Source organism: Chenopodium quinoa, unplaced genomic scaffold (assembly GCF_001683475.1).
Source record: "Chenopodium quinoa cultivar QQ74 unplaced genomic scaffold, ASM168347v1, whole genome shotgun sequence".
Classification (NCBI taxonomy): Eukaryota; Viridiplantae; Streptophyta; class Magnoliopsida; order Caryophyllales; family Amaranthaceae; genus Chenopodium; species Chenopodium quinoa.
Window position 1 is genome coordinate 2,203 of NW_018743843.1, and position 18,921 is coordinate 21,123.

Sequence of the window (18,921 nt, forward strand, 5' to 3'; positions counted from 1 at the left end):
TAGTACTCAAATTATAGAACTTACAATACTCATGGTCGAGGAAAAAGGTTCCGATAGCTATAATGAGAAATGTACTTATGACGGTTTTTAAATCTCTTAAAGTAATCTCATAGGTCGATCCGGTACAGTTTCCAAACTAGTACCCGTGCAAATGATTTATGACAATCATGTCCTCGTAGCACAAGAAACGGTGCTATAAATCATACTACACACTAATCTCAAGTGGTCATTAATCGTCCATCGTTTAAATGACCTTGATTAGGGATAATTTTCGATTAAAATATTCAATGTTCACTTTAACAGGTGTTTCTTTATCCAAGAGCTGTTGTGCTGCGATTGGTTCTGTTGTGATGCGCTGGAATCGGGTAAGAGCTTTTGAACTCTTCTTTGCTCGTTCGGCTTTGCTGTTGTTGCTCATGCCTTTTCGCTCAATCAAGTCGCCTCAAATCTTTTGCAAGGTTGCTCGTCCGCTAAGGACTTAGTGTACCTGCATCTATATTTTGGACTATAAGACTTTGCTCATGTTTATAGTTTCCTTGAGGTTGACCCAAGACTTGGTGTTACTTGACTCATTGTGTGACTCAATATGTTTAAATCAACTCGACTCAATGTAATGTGAACGTATGTGCAGACTCAACTCAATGTGGTATGACATGACTCAATATGCAGACTCAACTCGATGTGATGACACGACTGTGTGCATTGACTCGTGATTGCATTGTACAATGATTGTGCTCGTACACTCGAAAATGCAAAAAATCAAAAAATTTCCGTCATTTTTGTGGAGGGTACCGAATTCTCCCGAAAAAGAAAGACTTGAAAAATGAATGAAGGTAGAGTGTTGGTGTAAAACACTACTACATTTTTAATCAAATGCAACGGCTAAAAAAGAGCTATGGAAACGGCTCATTTTATTTTCGTTGCATTAGATAAGCCTAATACAACGCCATAAACTTTGTACATCAAAAGGTGGAGCTAACGCAACGGCTTTAAGAAGCCTTTGCATTAGGTTTACTAATACAACGACCTGAAAGGCTATTGCCACGGCAGTGATATTAAATACTCCGTTATTATATTTTTCTCATCTCTCTCGTAATCTCGTTCACTCTCCTCACTTCCTCACACCTCACACCTCAGTTCTCTCTCTCTCTCTTTCTCTCCTTCTCCCTCTTCTCTTCCTCAAAGACGAAGCAACCATCGCCGCAGCCACAACCACATCCACTACCATCGTCGCTCACAGATTAATTCTCTCTCTTTCTTCTCCCTCCTCATTCACTGATGGACACGGTGGTGTGTGGTCGCGAGTGATAGCGACAGTGCGATTCGATTTTTAGGCTTTTGATTGGTGTTTAGGTATGAGCTTCTTTAATTAAACTTTCCTCTTTAAATTTCAAATTTAGGGTTCCTTTGCATAATTAATATGTCAAATTTTTTTATTTTTTCGATTTAGCCTTCTCTCTTTATCTCTCCTTTTTCTTCTTTCTTGCTCCTCTCTAATTCATCTCTTCTGCATTCATTAGGAAACAGACTAATCTACCAAAAAACAAGTCCATGTTTAGGCTTTGATTTATATGATTTCAGATTTATGTCTAATTTTGGGGAATTTACGAGTCTTATTAACTATTGTTGCTAGGTTGTGTGATTTTGATTGCTTTATCTTGTGTTCACTGGAAATGTTTTGATGTTTATTTTCTAAATTTTTGAGTTATTTGATGTTTTCTATATATTTTAACAATGAGAATTTGTCTGATTAGGTATATCAGGGTTTAATTATAAGTATTAATTTATATATATTGTTCATTTTATTGTATAATTAGGGTTTAATTATTTAGATTCTGAGTTGATTACTTAATTAGTGTTATTTTTGGGGATTATTTGCTGTAAATTCTGTATTTGACTTTGAAATGAGCAGAATTTCAGGCAACTTGACTTAGGATGACAGTTTGTTCAAGTCTTGGTTAAAGGTACATGATTTAGGTGGAAATGTTTTTCTTTCTCTTGATCATCTTTTTCCCAAAACCAAATGGAAAAGGGTGATTTCTGATTATGGTTAGAACGGCTTGATTTCTGATTCAATTTTGGATTTTTTATTTCCTTTGTATGTTTGATTGTGTGATGCTGAGCAAATTCTATACTAAATGTGCATATGTTGAATTAGGGTCAATTTGGATGAACTTGTCTCTTAACCTATAATGATTTGTATGATTAGTATTAGTTGACTTAAGTGAACTAGATAATTGAATGAAGTATAAAATTTAGGCTGAATTGTCTTCTTTTTTTTCTCCTCTCTATTCCATCATCATTATTGCTTGAATATAATTGAGACTTTCTTTGCCTTAAATTCGATCTATTCCAAGTTTCATGAACTCAATTTTTAGGGTTTCTTTCTTTTTACAATGTCTATGTAAATTGATTTTGCATTTCTTGATTTTCCATTTAAGACTATAATTAGTCATGAAATCAAAATTTAGGGGTTTGGGGATTTTTTTTCTTGATTTTCCAATGTAAATAGTTGTTACAGGTTTCAAATAGGGATGCAATTAAGCTTAGGCTGCTTTTAAGATTAGTCAAATTCATGCTGATCCAACTAGAAGGATTCTACTCACACTTAGTCTCTGATTCAACATCGAACTCCAGGTGTCTAGACTCGTGTGCTACTAAACTTGATATTTACTTTTAATTTCTAGATTATCTGTTTCTTCTCATTAAAAAATTTTGACTTTTGTTTTAATTTTAATGCTTTAAATATTATCAAATGATTAATGCTCACGATTAATTTTTGAATTTAATTAGTGGTTGCTTGATACATGATTAAAGTTTATTAAATTTACATTGGTTGATTATTGTTATGGTGGTTAAGTGACCAAATTAAGCATTAGAATTGGTAATGTGGTTTCATACTTTCGAATGTCATGTCAAAAGAAAAAGTAAAGAAAAAAAATCAATTTCAATGTTAGGCAATGGTTGTTACTTTATTTATTGTTAAAGTGATGATCTTACTGATTTAATATGACAATATTGGCAAAATTAGGAATTTGTTACATTGGTTGTTGTTAGTAATAGTAAGTGAATTCAGCTTCCTAGTGTGGCAGTGTTTAAATGCCTCAACTAAGTATTCATGGTTAACTGTGATTCTTGTGTTCTATATCAGGCTAAGAGAGCTCTAAGAGCATTGAAAGGATTGGTAAGACTGCAAGCACTTGTTAGAGGGCATGCTGTGAGAAAGCAAGCTGCTATAACTCTTCGTTGTATGCAAGCTTTAGTGAAATTTCAAGCTCGGGTGCAAGCAAGGCATGTGCGTTTGGCTTTAGAAAGTCAAACTGAACAGCAGAAAGCTCATCAACAACTTCTACAGGAGGCACGTGTTCGAGAAATAGAGGTGATTACTTACTCTATTGTCAACGTCTATTATCTCTTTGGTTGCTTTGATTGGGACTGGGATCTGGCAATCTAAAAATATTATTAATCAGACCTTTGTAACCTTAATTCCTCTTTGGCAACCATCATTACTTGGATCAATTTCATGGTTTAATAGTAACCATGGTATTATACTATACATGAGACTAACTCTATCCAACATTTTAAAAAAAAAAAGCAATTTAAGAAATCTCTGTTTATTGACCCCTGCTTAGTTGCCAAGTGAAATTTCAATATGTTCTTGTCATATAGTGCATGCTTATTCTCATGTTCAGAATATTTTGTCATGTACCTGCCTATCCACATACACAGTTAGTTTTATTTCCATCCTACAATTCATTACAAAATTTTAGATATTAATTCCCTTAAGTTTGGAGTGTTGTTAGTAGATTCTTTTTGACAATCCATACTATGACATCTTAAAATCAGTGCTTGGTTTTTGGTAAAGCATGAAGTGTTTTGAAATAATGGGATGTTCACCCATTAGATCCGGCCTAAGCCTAATTATACATCTTACTGAATGTTTATGTATTCAGGAAGGATGGTGTGACAGTGTTGGCTCTGTAGAACAAATACAGTACAAGTTGCTAAAGAGGCAGGAGGTTGCTGCTAAGCGGGAGAGAGCTATGGCAAAAGCCTGACTAAACATATTACTGATTTGTTTGTGTGTTTTGTTTATTAGGGGATCTAGATCCATTGGGTATGTGTAAAACAGCGCTAGAGGTGGATAATATTGAAGTTGAAGAAGATGCTTCATGAATTGCTTTACGAGAAATTGGAGAAGCAGGAGAAAGAAATGATAATGCGCTCCACATAATTGCCGAAAATATTGTTTGGCGGACAAAATGGTTTAGTTTTAACTTTTAATTGTTTTTTCCTTAGTTTAACTAGTGATAATTTAATTTTGTAATTTTCGTAATAGATAACAATGTACAAACTTTGAATTCATATTAATAAAATTCTAATCTTTTTTTTTTTTTTTGGAAAATTCTGATTTTAATAGTATTATTATTATTATTGGTATTATTGGCATTAGGTATATGTATTGTGTGGAATTAGGTATTAGGAACCGTGGCATTAGGGTATATGCATTGTGTGGCATTAGGTATAGGGAACCGTGGCATTAGGGTATATGCACCATGGCATTAGGTATAGGAAATCGTGGCATTAGGTATTATACCTAATGCCACAGCATTAATGTTGTTGTTGCATCAGGTATTGATTTAATCCACAGATCATTGATGCCGTGGCATTAGGTGTCATATGTCGTTGAATTAGACCTACTGCAACGCCAGTAGATGCCACATTACATGGCCGTTGCATTAGGCCTAATGCCACAAATTTTGACGCCTAATGCAACGGATTTGGGGTTGCAATAGATAAAAAATGTAGTAGTGAAATGAAGTTTTTTGAACTTCCCCAAAAGGAAAAATATAAAAAGAATGAATCAAGTGATGGTGCATGTTGATTGATCCTAATCAAGTGTATGTGTTGATGTTGTATCTCATGGTGCAAGGATTGTAGCATCCTAGACTATCACAGTGATGACTCGAAAATGAAAGTATTTAGGTAACATAGGCGCAGAGGCTAAGTACTTCATACTTTGTGATGCAATGATGATTTGATAATGAGTTATTCAAATATGACAAAGCATGCTTCAAGGTTGTATCAATATTTCATGACAAAGGGTTCCTAAGGGAAGGATTATTTGGCTATGTATCTGTGATGTGTGTGAAAGTGACACTAAGGTTAAGCTGCAAACGCTAAGGGTGTGGAAAAATATTTTGAGAAGAGCCAAATGATGGTGACTCTTAGGCTGGGTAGGTTAATGATGTAGGGGTCCAGCCCCCAATTCTAGCTCTAAATGGATAGGGATGAGCATTGGAGATCCCTTGAAATGATCATGTATGAATGTGTAAATGAATGATTATTACGGCCGCACCCCAATGTGAGGTTGCCTACGTATTCGTTAAGAATCAGGCCAAACATAGCTCTAGTCGAACCTCGCACAAGTGTGTGTATACCTTAAGGAGGTCTTTCAAGGGTTGTAACGGGGTTAGGCTAAAGGTTGAAGAAGAAGGGATAAAGGCTTAAGAACCTAGATAAGCCCCTAAGGTGTGCAACCTTGCATTTGAATCTTGGTATTTGTATGCTCGAGGTTTCTCACTTTTGAACTCTTTTTTTTTTTTGCTGCATTTGAGATTTTTATTTGAATTCTTTTGTATAAGTGTAGGCAATCCCGATCATGCGGTCTATCACTCACTTGGCATTCATGTTTCTCAGGCACGGTACCGAGCACTAGATAAGTAACGCTATCCAAGACTTGTTCATATCACAGACATGTTCATATCAAAGACATTGGAACACCTGCCCTTTTGCACATTTTTATTTCTATTTTCTTTTTTGAACTTTTAAATTTTTGGCACTTTTGGTAAAAATTACTCAAGCTTTTGTATTTGGCTTTGAAAATTGCATAAGTTGCACGCCATCCTATCCCAAGGTTAGGTAGATGTGGGTTGAAAAAATGGGAGGTCTATCGTTAGACGAGGCCTAAAGTGGTTTATCAAGAAAGGGATTGTAATTCAAAGGGTGAAGGTGATATGACGTGGCTACAAAGGGTGCCTCAAATCATTAGTATACCTTGTGCTTAGCTCGGTGTTGGTTTTATTTTATTTTATTTTATTTAATGCGATGCAATAATCATATGGAAAGAAATAAATGCTCATTTTATTAAAATGGGAAGGGTGAGAAAACCAACTCTAAGAAATAAATCTAAGGAAAATGAAGGGTGTCTATGCTAGACTTATTAAGGGAAAGGGGAAAAAAAAAGAAAAGTATCATGAAATCTTGTCGTTGAATCCTGCTTCACGCTTTGTGATTATCATCACTCGGTCTTCTTGCCAGCTGGAGGAACGGGAAGCTTGTTATTATCAATAAAATGTTGGATGGCCTCCTTTAGCTTCCAACAACTCTCAGTAGTATGACCCCTACCTTGATGGTACTTGCAGTGTGCATCTGGGTCCCACTTGGATGTTCTACTTTCAAGTGGAGGATCTTGCATAGGTCCAATGGAATGATGAGTCCCTTAGCATGGAGTCGATCAAGGTATCGTAGCTCATCCCGATAGGGCTGAGCTCCTTTCTTAGTTGCCTTCTCGGCCCTTGATTATCCACGGTTAAGACATCATTGAGGTTAAAGGTACTAACATTGTTACTAGAGTGGGTGTGTTCGGAAGAAGAAGGATTGTCATTCTTTTTTCCTTTCCAGCCACTGTTGTTACTATTGTTAGCAACTTTTGATTTTCATAAGGTCATCCTCAATTTCAATGCCTATGTTATAAATAGCTTTGAAATTATTCAAGTTGCATTGATATTTCAAGTGTTTTTGATATTTTTCTTGGAGGTTTTTAATGAACATCCTTACAGACTCTTTCTCGCTTGGAACTTCGATCATTTTAGCAGAAGTTTCCCTTCACTTATTATAGAAAATAGTAAATCCTTCATTTTCTTTCTGTTTAAGTATTTCAAGTTCAATATTACATTTGTATCTATCAATAAAAGCATGTGTAATAGATTTCCATGTAGCGATCTTCTCTTTGGCTATAGAGAAGAACCATTGCTGACATATTGTATCAAGAGAAAGCGGAAGAGTGAAGGGAAAACTCTCCTATCAGTTCCCTTGATGTCGATTGTTTCAAAAGCTCTTAAGTGAAAGTAAGGATTGTCAGTTGGCTTGAACTTAGGAATGTCATTGGCAGAGAACTTTTGCGAAGAAGTTCCTTATCCACTAAGATCCCTTTGGAGCTAATCCCATGGTACTTGTAGTCATTAGACATTTGACTCAAGCTTTCTTTATGCGTTTGATGGTCTCGACTGGTACTTGCTTGCTAGGGTCGTTAACTTGATTAGTGAGCCCCTTGAGAATCTCGGCAAGTCCATTCATAGTTTCTTTAAGTTGGTCAACTTCTTCTTGACTGGCCATTATTACGAACTTTTTCCTGCGTCAAATCGGTCTATCAAAGAGTAGTACTTGAACAAAAAGTGTTGTCCTTGATTAAACGTCCTTCTCTCCTTGACCAAACGCTGTGGAAAGGGAAATTATGGACATTCATTGTCAATCACATGACTCGAACTCGATTTAACATGCATAGATGTGGAAATATCATAGTGTATGAGGTGAGTGGCATGTATGGGGAAAGCATGTAAGATGAAGGAATGTGGAAGGTGTTATAAGAAGGAAAGTGTAATGTATGGAAAGTATGTGGGAAGGTATATGTGAATGTGAAAGGATATGAAAATTTGTGGGAATAAGATGGAAACCTTAACTCAAATGATGGAAAGGACGACTCATGCATGGACCTAAGACATGGTCATGGTGTGAAAAAAAGACATGTACCAAGTGAGTGCTAAGACTTGTGAATGAAAGTGATGTGTTCAAGACTTGTGTCATGACCATGTGAGTAGACATGTGGTTAGACTCATATAAAACCAAAGAAGACCTCGTTTATTCATTAAACCAGTTAATTATGAAAATTAGACTTAACATGAAAAGAAATAAAATAGGTTGGACGCTAAAAAGAACTCCTAACTGGACAGGCTGTAGTATTTAAGTCATAACGTTTGATCTGTGACTCTGATTGGGAGGAAACCAACTCCAAATAAAAGATAAAAACCGGGGCTACAGATCCATAGATTTTACAACTCGTAACTCTTTCTAAAACTCCGTCTATGACCAAAACAAGTTGACACTTGTGCATGATACGGGGATAAAAATCCGGGTTGACTCAAATAATAATAAAAAAAAAAAAAAGAACTATGACTTGGCTTAATAAAAAGGAAGAGGGTTAAATAAGATAAATAAGTCCTAAAATTATTAATTCATCAAAAAAAAATTTAGACTCGATGCGAAGACTCAGAAAGGAAAATCGAACTATCGCAAAACGATGGAATTATCACATTGCGTTGGTTCTATCGCAGCGCGATATAAATATCACGTCGCAATAGAACTTACGTTCTGCGCTACAAGCCAAACTTTCATGCCAGAACTGGAACGTCAGTTTAACTTGTTTTTGGTAATTCTTTCAAAAGGGAAAACTATAGTCTTAGTAGGTCAAGTATGTTTAGACTTTATTAATCCAAATTAATTAATTAACTAAAGTCCTTTTAAGTCATTAATTAGTTTATTAAGATTTTATAAACACAAGTCAACACAAAAGGTTAGTTTAATCACAAGCAAGATATGCACAAATAAGGGATGCACAACTAGTCAAATAGTCACAATATGATGCAATGAGTTTGCAACCTAACCATGGCTCTAGTTCTCTAAAGTTCAAAAATGATGGTAGTCAAAGAGGGTCCATGGTTATGAGTCCGGATGCATCACGCGGAAGCCTTACCTTTGGAAGAGTTGGCGCATATGGATGGGACCCCGCAATTTAGACTTGCTTCCATGGTTTGGTGAATTCACAAACTCGGACGTACCTTCCGTTGCACGGAGCGTTCGATAGGGTAGATGGAGCGTGAATTCCCTGGGGCTAAAATCATATGTAGAACACATATGGGTTTAGAAAAGAAGGAAAAACTCAATCAGGAAGTAGAATCGGCGAAACAGTACTAGAATCGGTCAAAATAAGAAGCCAGATTCATGGCGCGATGTCGGAAGAACTTGGCGAGAGAAAACAGGAGCCATCGCATGGCGATGGGTCCTGTCGTCTCGCGACAGTTCCTACGCTTCGTGGTAGTTTTCTGTGTTCTTCGGATTTTCTATTTTTTGTAGTATTTTTTTTATTCTAGTTTTGAAAGATATTTCCCAATTTTCCTACGTGTAAAAATCCTATGTTTTGACGCATTTCGGATGGTCTTTCCAATGCTGACCTTTTTATGCTTATACCACAATGTTAAAAAAAATTACGCACAATGAATATCTAGAATTTTTCAAGTCTTATCCACTCATTCTAAATTTAATTAACAAAATAAATTTTAGGATTCAAACCTAGAAATCCTCCCCAGCGGAGTCGCCAAAAACTGTGGGGAATATTTCAAACATCAACTTTGAGCCCCACTGTGATCATGCACTTAAGCATGGTGGCCTCCAAAGGGAAAGAAGCTATAGATAAAAGAGTCGCCAACAAGTTTTAGGAACTTGTAAACCGTTCACGGTGTGAAGGTTACACCCCATTCACGATCACGGAGATCGCTAACTCCATAGTGGTCCGGAACCATGACTAGATATTCGGGATAATGGTACGAATTTAATCTTAAAGAAAATGAAACTGCCCTAAATCGTCCTCTACTTAATTCTTATGATATTCATGCGCGCTTTTCGATCAACATATATACCTACAACAAGTTAATCCTAAGCATATTTAATCTACGTCGGTTGATTATTAATGCACAAATAAATCTATTATTGGTGATCACTTGAATTAAAATCATATTAGGCTAAATCAAATTATTAATCACCTTATTAGGCGTGATTTCAATTACAAATTCCCTTTAAACATGCAAGAAAGGGCGTGATCAAGCAATAACAATGAATAACAAAGCAACATAATCAAGCAACATAATAATTAATATTGACACAACAAATAATCATCATAATCAAAACAATCATTAGCAAGATCCTAGGCATGATGCTAAACGGATTAATAATAAACCCTAGCATGTCACTAAATAATAAAAATCAAAGCTTTAGCCTAAACATGATACTAGAAAGGATGACATTAGAATATCAAAATAAGACCCTACAATGATACTAGAAATCAAAATCAACATCCCAACATGATACTAGGAATTAAAATAATATTCTAAGCATGATTTCTATATCAAAATCAAGGAATAAAGATATTAGATCTACTCACTTTGATGCCTCGTATCTCTTTCTATTAAAACAATACACGCGTTAGTAACTTCAAGAAAGATTAAATCAAACAAATAAATCAAATGAGAATTGAAATAAGGATTAGGGACCAAACCCTCAGAATTATCAACCATTCACGATGAGGTCGAAGGCAACTTCAAGAAGGGCTTGGAGTAATCAAGTCTCGCAGGTGTCGTATGGTCTGTTATGTGTTTAGGCTAAGGCTAAGAAAGAGAAGAAAAGCTTATAGTTTATAGAGAGGATTAGATGATGATTGTTGGTGATCAAGCTTGTTGATGAAACGAAGAAAAACGACCACTATTTATAGAGAAAAAACGATGAAAAAGATCAGAAAAAAAAGTCAGAATCCGACTCGGAGTAAAACGCCTTTCATCGCGTAATGATGATTACATCGCGGCGCGATGCTTGTATCGCTGCGCGATATTAGCATTGTTGTGCGATATTTCTATCGCTGCGCGATGCTTTTTAAAAGATATGATCCGTACGGAATCCGACTTCCAATAAAATTGGGTTAGTCGAATATCCGTACTTATCCTTATTTTATCAGAATTAAATCTATTAACAATAAGTGTTTTATCCGAAATAAAATTCTTAGTCTTTATCTTTTCAAAGAGATGATAAATTAGAACCTTCTAGAAGATTCTAGAAGCAAATAATAAATCCTAAGGGTTTTAGGAATGATGTTTAAGGTTAATGGACCATCCACATGGTCATTGGGTCGTAGGTAAGGCTCAGTTTAGGCCCAATTTAGTATTTTGGCCACAACTTTTTCGTTATAACTCAAATTTGGGCTTATAATATATCATTGGAAAGAACTTCTCAAGTCCCATCCAACTACACAATTATTGGACTAAAATTATGGACCAAAATAATCAGGCTTGGGCATTTTTATAAATTGGACACGAAATGAACTATCTTGGGTTTAAAGAACGAAATAAATGATTTTGGATTAAAACATATAAGGAAAGGTTAGGAATGGCCAGGGCTTAAGGAAATTCACGAGACTCTTCAACGAACGCGATAATCAAAGACGTGAATAATACTCATCACTGGGTTTGGTTTTTGGGGAGACACAATCAGGTGTCTACACCAGGATACTTCAAAGAGCCATATTCTTTCACCAAATACTAAACGTTGTTCTCTGGTATGAACACTGGCAATGGCACTATTGCTTCATTTTGTGCTTGGCCTTGCTCTCCTTGATCATCGTCTTGTAATTCTTCATCATTGTACGTTATTTCTTCATGAATTAACTCTTCCGCCATTTTAATTATTTATTCGAGTATTTCAAGAAAAGAGACAAACTCGGAGACTTGATTTTTAGATAGAGAAACTAACTTGGCTTAATTAAGAAGGAAAATTTGAGTGAAGTAACTATACATATTTATAATCACCCTTGCGTCACTCCTTGACGGTTAAAATTCTCCATCACTTCAACACTTCATGGTAAAACCACGTAACTTTCCACATTCTTGAAATCATTTATCCAAAAATTTGATTAAGGGGAAATTTTTGAGATAAATCGTCACAGAAATTACTTGGTAACTTCCAATTCCAAGTTAATAATTACTGACCATTTAATTTTTTGGGAGTTTATAAGTGTCTTCTCAATTAAATGTCAATAAAAATTATTGTCTTTCACTTGGTAAACCGTGCAAGTAATAATAATTATCACCCATATATTTTAATTACTAAACAAAAATCGAAAATATATTTTGTGGGTACAATTATAATAGAACAATTGTATCGCCTGATCACATAACCAAAACATTTATACTTTGCATTGAATATGTATTTAATCACACAGTTCCAAGTTTAAACAGCATAGAAATTAATCTTTACAGAGTTAAGACATGATCAAAAACATGTTTAAGTACTTAGCTTTAGTAGAACTAAGAACATGTAATAGATCATGTTTGAGCACTTAATTTTTTCATCAAAAGTTAGTTCATTGGGACAAAAGAAATCAAACCAAGCAAAACCTTATAGCCATGATCAATCCCAAGTGTGATTGGGGCTTTTGAAGCTTTTGTGTGCTGGTTCGAACATATTAGAAGATAAATCAGAGCTATCCCTTGCTTTATTATCATCATCTTGCCCAATCTTCTTGATGGTGACTTCTTTTCTTTCTTTTACCGCTTTTTCTTCATGGGTTCACCTTCATCTCTTCGGAGCCTATGGCTCATTTTCTTCCTAATTGGTTCATCTCTCACCAGATCAGGATTGAAGCTGAAACATGCATTGCCAAACCTGGCCTTGCGATGGTGTTCAGCATCTTCTGCCTTTTTAGCCTCCTTGTCCATCTTATCCCACTTTTCTAAAGCCAACACTTTTTCCAGCACTTGACTGTTCTCATCTCCTGAGCAAAGCTTCTCTATATCAGGGAACTCTATAGATAGTTCATCTATGTCTAGATTAAATTTTGTTGCCCCCTTGGGATGAGATTAGCGGTGCTAGAAGTTGGACTTTCCATAGCTACGGTGAAGGAAAAGATTTTTGGGAAAATTTATTGAAGTTAGCTTCTTAGAAAAAAGATTTTAGTTGAGATAGAAGGTACACTTTGCGTATTTGAAGTTAAAAGTGATTTAATGATCTCAACCTATATCTATAAGTTGAAATAAATGTTCTGATCACTTTACATAATATGTGATATTTTGGAAATTACCTTGCGATTACCTTATAAAAAGCTATCAATAGTGTTATTTGATAAGCTTCATCGAAGGGTAATTTGGTAATTTCTTGCTTTTATTGATTAATTTCCAATTACTAAATTGAGTCCTAAAAGCTTGTTTAAGGTTGTGCTTCTCAATTTCAATCGAAAATCAATTTCTTTTTTACCAGACTCTATCAAACCATTTGTATCGTTTTGTGTTTGAACAAAATCAAACGACACAATTTAAATAACTCTCCCTAACGCTTGGAAAAGCTGTAAAAACCTACAAGGCATCCCTTACACTATCTCGATCTTCACCAATTCACTCTTTGACCTTCCAATCTTTTCAACCTTTAATCATTTGAACTTTAAGAAGTACAGAATGACTTCTCTTCCTTTGCAAGAAGTGTTCAAACCTCTTTTAGTTAAAGAATGTTCAATTGAGGCTCATGAATTATGCGAATTGATAAGCAAATACCCTCAGAACTTTAGATCTGACTTCCTTTGGCATATTTCATCTTCAACCACCGAAGGCATCATGAAAGGCACAACCTCTATGGGCCAGCGTTCCATTTTGATCTTTCATCTCTTGGTGCACAACAAGATTTTCGAAAGGAAATTCAGCCAAAGTTAACTAAGTGCATCCTTGGTAAGGGTTCACCTCGCCTTGCGGCATTTATTGAATTGCATCCAAACGACAATTGGGTTTTAAGCCAGAATCCAATTAAGGGTTGGGTGCAAGACCTTATAGACAGAGGTTGGTTCATGAGGCTTTCCAAATTCCACTCCTCATGGGAGAAGAAGAGAATTTTCAGTTTCCTTATACTGGCGACATATGGTAAGACTCCATTCAACAGGTCGTTGACATGTGCTCTTATATCGCTCTGGGATCCTGTGTTAAACTGTTTTATCCTGCATCAAGGTTGCATGACTGTCACCCTTGATGACATTGCTTTCCTTACTTGTCTATCACCTTATGGTGATGAAGGCCAACAAGTCAGAGTGTTCAGCCTGATTGAAGGCGATGGACCCTTGTACAACATATTTCATAACCTTCTAAATCAGATATTAGCAACATCCAAAAGTAGCAAGGTCGCCTTCAATGCCTATATTTCATACTTTGCATCATCATCATACTCTACCAAAGTATCGCAAGAGGAAGAGATACTCTTTATTTTTTCGCTCTTACTCGCTTAATGATTTGCAAGTCCGGTGGTATTTCTGCAATGTTATTACCACTTGTAGTGAACATTTCTCATAGAAAATCTTTTGTAGCTCTATGTCCAATTTTATTAGGACAATTATACAAATGTTTGTTTAGATGTAAAGAAACTCTGTTTGCAGGTCGGAGTTTATAAAATGTTTGTGGCCCATTCTGGTTGATCACTTGTTGGGGTCATCTCTACACACTTTGTGTATGGAGAACACTAAAGAAGAAGTCAAGAAAGTGATGGCAGATTAGACAACACTATACTCATCTAAACTTAATTATAGGGAGAAAACATTAAAAGTGGACTATCGCTCATATGCTGAGATTTGTTTCAACTATTTTGACCACCAAAAAGTCCATGACCCCAATCTTGTTATGCATTGTCTATTGAAGTTAGACCCTTTGTCTATTAGTTGGTATATTATGAGCCAAAAAGACAACCCGGATCCTAACAGTATTTGGGTCTTTGATGCAACTCTAGAATAGCTCAAGAAAGTAAGCATGAGGAAAACCTTTAAGAGGGATTCCCCATTCTAGTGTTCTGTATTAGCCTCTAGAGATTTGCCTACAGAAGAACCAGATCACTTTGATTTTGAAGCCTATAATCCTTATGTGGTAGCCAGACAACTTGGTTTGTGCCAATCTCTTACCGTTCCTTTATTCACCACATGTAATACACTTTGGGACTCTAGGCCAAAATTTCATGAAGAAGATGTTTAAAAGAGTGAATCCCTTACATATCCTACAACTATTTTACAATCCGAAAAATCCAGCGATGTGGTGTTGAGTTATCTCGAGTGGTGGTATCATGGACCACTTTAGGCTCATGCTGCTAAAGATGCCAAAGCACACTTTGCTGTGAATGTGGGAAACTATAAGGGTATGGTTCCTTCTCAATGTTTTATCTAATGACTTCTTTTATTTCCATTCACAATCTACTTTTCTAGGTAAAAAAAAATTGTTGTGTCTTCAATCAAATTAAAAGGCACGACTAATTACCATCAAATTGATCGTTCATCTGAGATAGCCGTAGAGTTTAATTATAAGCCTATGGCCATAGATGATTCATACAGAAGTATCATCCATCCCCACACTGATAGGGTCAGATTGAGAAAGATGATCTCTCTTTCAACCCCAAGTTCCTTACAGAAGTCAAGGAGTAACAGGCATAGGAACATCCCCATATCAAGTCCTAGCACAAGATCACAATCTGCATTCAAGACAGATTTAGAGATAGAAACTACTAATATCCCTCTTACCAGTAAGTTGATTAGCTCTAATTTGTCCAAGATTCTTGCATCTTGTTACTCACTCTAACCTCCTTCATATCAGGTCTGACTCCCAATTTTAAAAAGAAATGGAAGTCTCCAAAGAAAACCACACCTTCCTACCCTGTTTCAATTGACAGTGATGAAGCTTGAGCCACGTAAGTGCAACGGCCTCCTACGGCTCGCACCCTCAACCCGACCCAAACGGTCTTAATCCCGAAGCTTAGTCGGGACTTGACCAAATAAAACTAGAGTATTACTAACTTAAAGGTTTTCTCACTAATGATGAGATGCCTTATTGAATTCAACTCAAGTGATTTTTCCCAAACCCAAAACTTGGGTATTTATAGGGAAGGGAGCCTTGATCTCCCTTCTCCCATTATTTTGGAGATTTGCATAATCCTCCATTTTATTTTAATCAAAAACAAAATAAAAATGCAAGGCAATCAATAAGCTCCAAGTGTCACATGGAGGGAGAGAGTAGGTGAGGACCATTCAAGGGGGGACCAAATCCCCTTGCTCACCAAGCAATCTCTCAATTTTTGGTCCCCACACAAAAACTGCATCACCTCGCCACGTGGCTGGCTGGCAGCCTGCCTTGGCTGCTAGCTGGCGCCTAGCACCAAGGCTAGGCAGCCGAGCCAGCCAGCTCGCAACACATGCGCAGCCAGATAGAATGCAGCCAGCCAGCACGCATGCGCTACTGCTGCTGCTTGGTGCGTGCTGCTGTGCGAGTGGCAAGTGCTTAGTGCTGCTCGCTAGCAAGCACGCACAACCAGCTGCTTGGTGCTGCTACGCTAGCTTGCACGTATAGCCACACACAGGCACGCATGGATTGCGATGTTGCGTGCTGTGTTGTGCGACGCCCAAGCATGCTACGATGCTAGCGATGATGCAGCTGGTGCTGTTATGCTAGCAAGCACGCCCAGCTATGCATGCACAACCATAGCACACGCACGCATGGCACGCATCTTCTTGCGATGCTCGTGCTGTGCAATGTGCGTGTGCTAGGTAATGCTAGGCACGCTAGCACGTATGCGGTTTGGGACCTCGCATGGCTAGACCAATGCGATGCTACGGCTTGGCTCGTACTTGTCGCTTGCTTGATTCCACGTCTCTTCGAAACCTAAATTCGACTCGACTTGCGACGCTTGGTCTCGACGCTCTAAGCTCGATATCTGACGTCTTTGTTCGTAATACTCTAATGACCTATCTAATCCTTCGGATTAATTTGTCGTTTCGGATTGGTTATTCGATAGGGGTGCAACCCAAAGGGTTCAGTCAAGATTAAGCCGTAATATTAATTATGCATTAATATTACTGATCGGAAGCTACCTCCACCCAGGCATTCCAATCACTTAACCTTACTGAAGAATTAGCTTTCTAATTATTCTGAACTCTCTATTAGAATAATACAGTTTTTGGAAGGACACCATTCCTTTCAATCTCCCACTTGTCCTTCCGGACAAGTGTGCAATTAGTGTATAGCCTATTTCCCATGTCGCTTAATGCCTCTTCGTGAACTATAAGGTAAGATTCTTCGTCATCCTTACTACGTCCAGAAGTGTTTCTTGATTTTTGAGTTCGACTGTCAATAAGCAGATGATTTCTAAAATCCATCTAAGCACGGCCATGCATTTTCACAGTCTCGCTCTTCGAGAGGCCTTGTAAACAACAAAGACACATTCCCTATTGTTAATGGGGGGACATTCCCAGTCTTGTACTACAAGCTTCCCTTAATGAGGGGACCTAGCCGCCCGAGTGTTGCCGTTATAATCCCCTTTACGGCAGACGTTTGACAACATCAAAACGACTAGTACTCAAATTATAGAACTTACAATACTCATGGTCGAGGAAAAAGGTTCCGATAGCTATAATGAGAAATGTACTTATGACGGTTTTTAAATCTCTTAAAGTAATCTCATAGGTCGATCCGGTACAGTTCCAAACTAGTACCCGTGCAAATGATTTATGACAATCATGTCCTCGTAGCACAAGAAACGGTGCTATAAATCATACTACACACTAATCTCAAGTGGTCATTAATCGTCCATCGTTTAAATGACCTTGATTAGGGATAATTTTCGATTAAAATATTCAATGTTCACTTTAACAGGTGTTTCTTTATCCAAGAGCTGTTGTGCTGCGATTGGTTCTGTTGTGATGCGCTGGAATCGGGTAAGAGCTTTTGAACTCTTCTTTGCTCGTTCGGCTTTGCTGTTGTTGCTCATGCCTTTTCGCTCAATCAAGTCGCCTCAAATCTTTTGCAAGGTTGCTCGTCCGCTAAGGACTTAGTGTACCTGCATCTATATTTTGGACTATAAGACTTTGCTCATGTTTATAGTTTCCTTGAGGTTGACCCAAGACTTGGTGTTACTTGACTCATTGTGTGACTCAATATGTTTAAATCAACTCGACTCAATGTAATGTGAACGTATGTGCAGACTCAACTCAATGTGGTATGACATGACTCAATATGCAGACTCAACTCGATGTGATGACACGACATGACTCAATGTGCATTGACTCGTGATTGCATTGTACAATGATTGTGCTCGTACACTCGAAAATGCAAAAAATCAAAAAATTTCCGTCATTTTTGTGGAGGGTACCGAATTCTCCCCGAAAAAGAAAGACTTGAAAAATGAATGAAGGTAGAGTGTTGGTGTAAAACACTACTACATTTTTAATCAAATGCAACGGCTAAAAAAGAGCTATGGAAACGGCTCATTTTATTTTCGTTGCATTAGATAAGCCTAATACAACGCCATAAACTTTGTACATCAAAAGGTGGAGCTAACGCAACGGCTTTAAGAAGCCTTTGCATTAGGTTTACTAATACAACGACCTGAAAGGCTATTGCCACGGCAGTGATATTAAATACTCCGTTATTATATTTTTCTCATCTCTCTCGTAATCTCGTTCACTCTCCTCACTTCCTCACACCTCACCACCTCAGTTCTCTCTCCTCTCTCTTTCTCTCCTTCTCCTCTTCTCTTCCTCAAAGACGAAGGCAACCATCGCCGCAGCCACAACCACATCCACTACCATCGTCGCTCACAGATTAATTCTCTCTCTTTCTTCTCCCTCCTCATTCACTGATGGACACGGTGGTGATGGTGGTCGCGAGTGATAGCGACAGTGCGATTCGATTTTTAGGCTTTTGATTGGTGTTTAGGTATGAGCTTCTTTAATTAAACTTTCCTCTTTAAATTTCAAATTTAGGGTTCCTTTGCATAATTAATATGTCAAATTTTTTTTATTTTTTCGATTTAGCCTTCTCTCTTTATCTCTCCTTTTTCTTCTTCTTGCTCCTCTCTAATTCATCTCTTCTGCATTCATTAGGAAACAGACTAATCTACCAAAAAACAAGTCCATGTTTAGGCTTTGATTTATATGATTTCAGATTTATGTCTAATTTTGGGGAATTTACGAGTCTTATTAAACTATTGTTGCTAGGTTGTGTGATTTTGATTGCTTTATCTTGTGTTCAC

At 37.1% G+C, this 18,921-nt stretch overlaps 1 long non-coding RNA gene across 1 annotated transcript; it reads left to right on the forward strand.

Moving 5' to 3' along the window:
- Nucleotides 1–1,294: 1,294 nt before the first annotated feature.
- Nucleotides 1,295–4,129, forward strand: LOC110685601. The gene is made up of 3 exons (XR_002504093.1): nt 1,295–1,353; nt 3,152–3,379; nt 3,954–4,129. It is a non-coding gene; the product is annotated as an uncharacterized LOC110685601 (long non-coding RNA).
- The last annotated feature ends 14,792 nt before the right edge of the window (nt 4,130–18,921 follow it).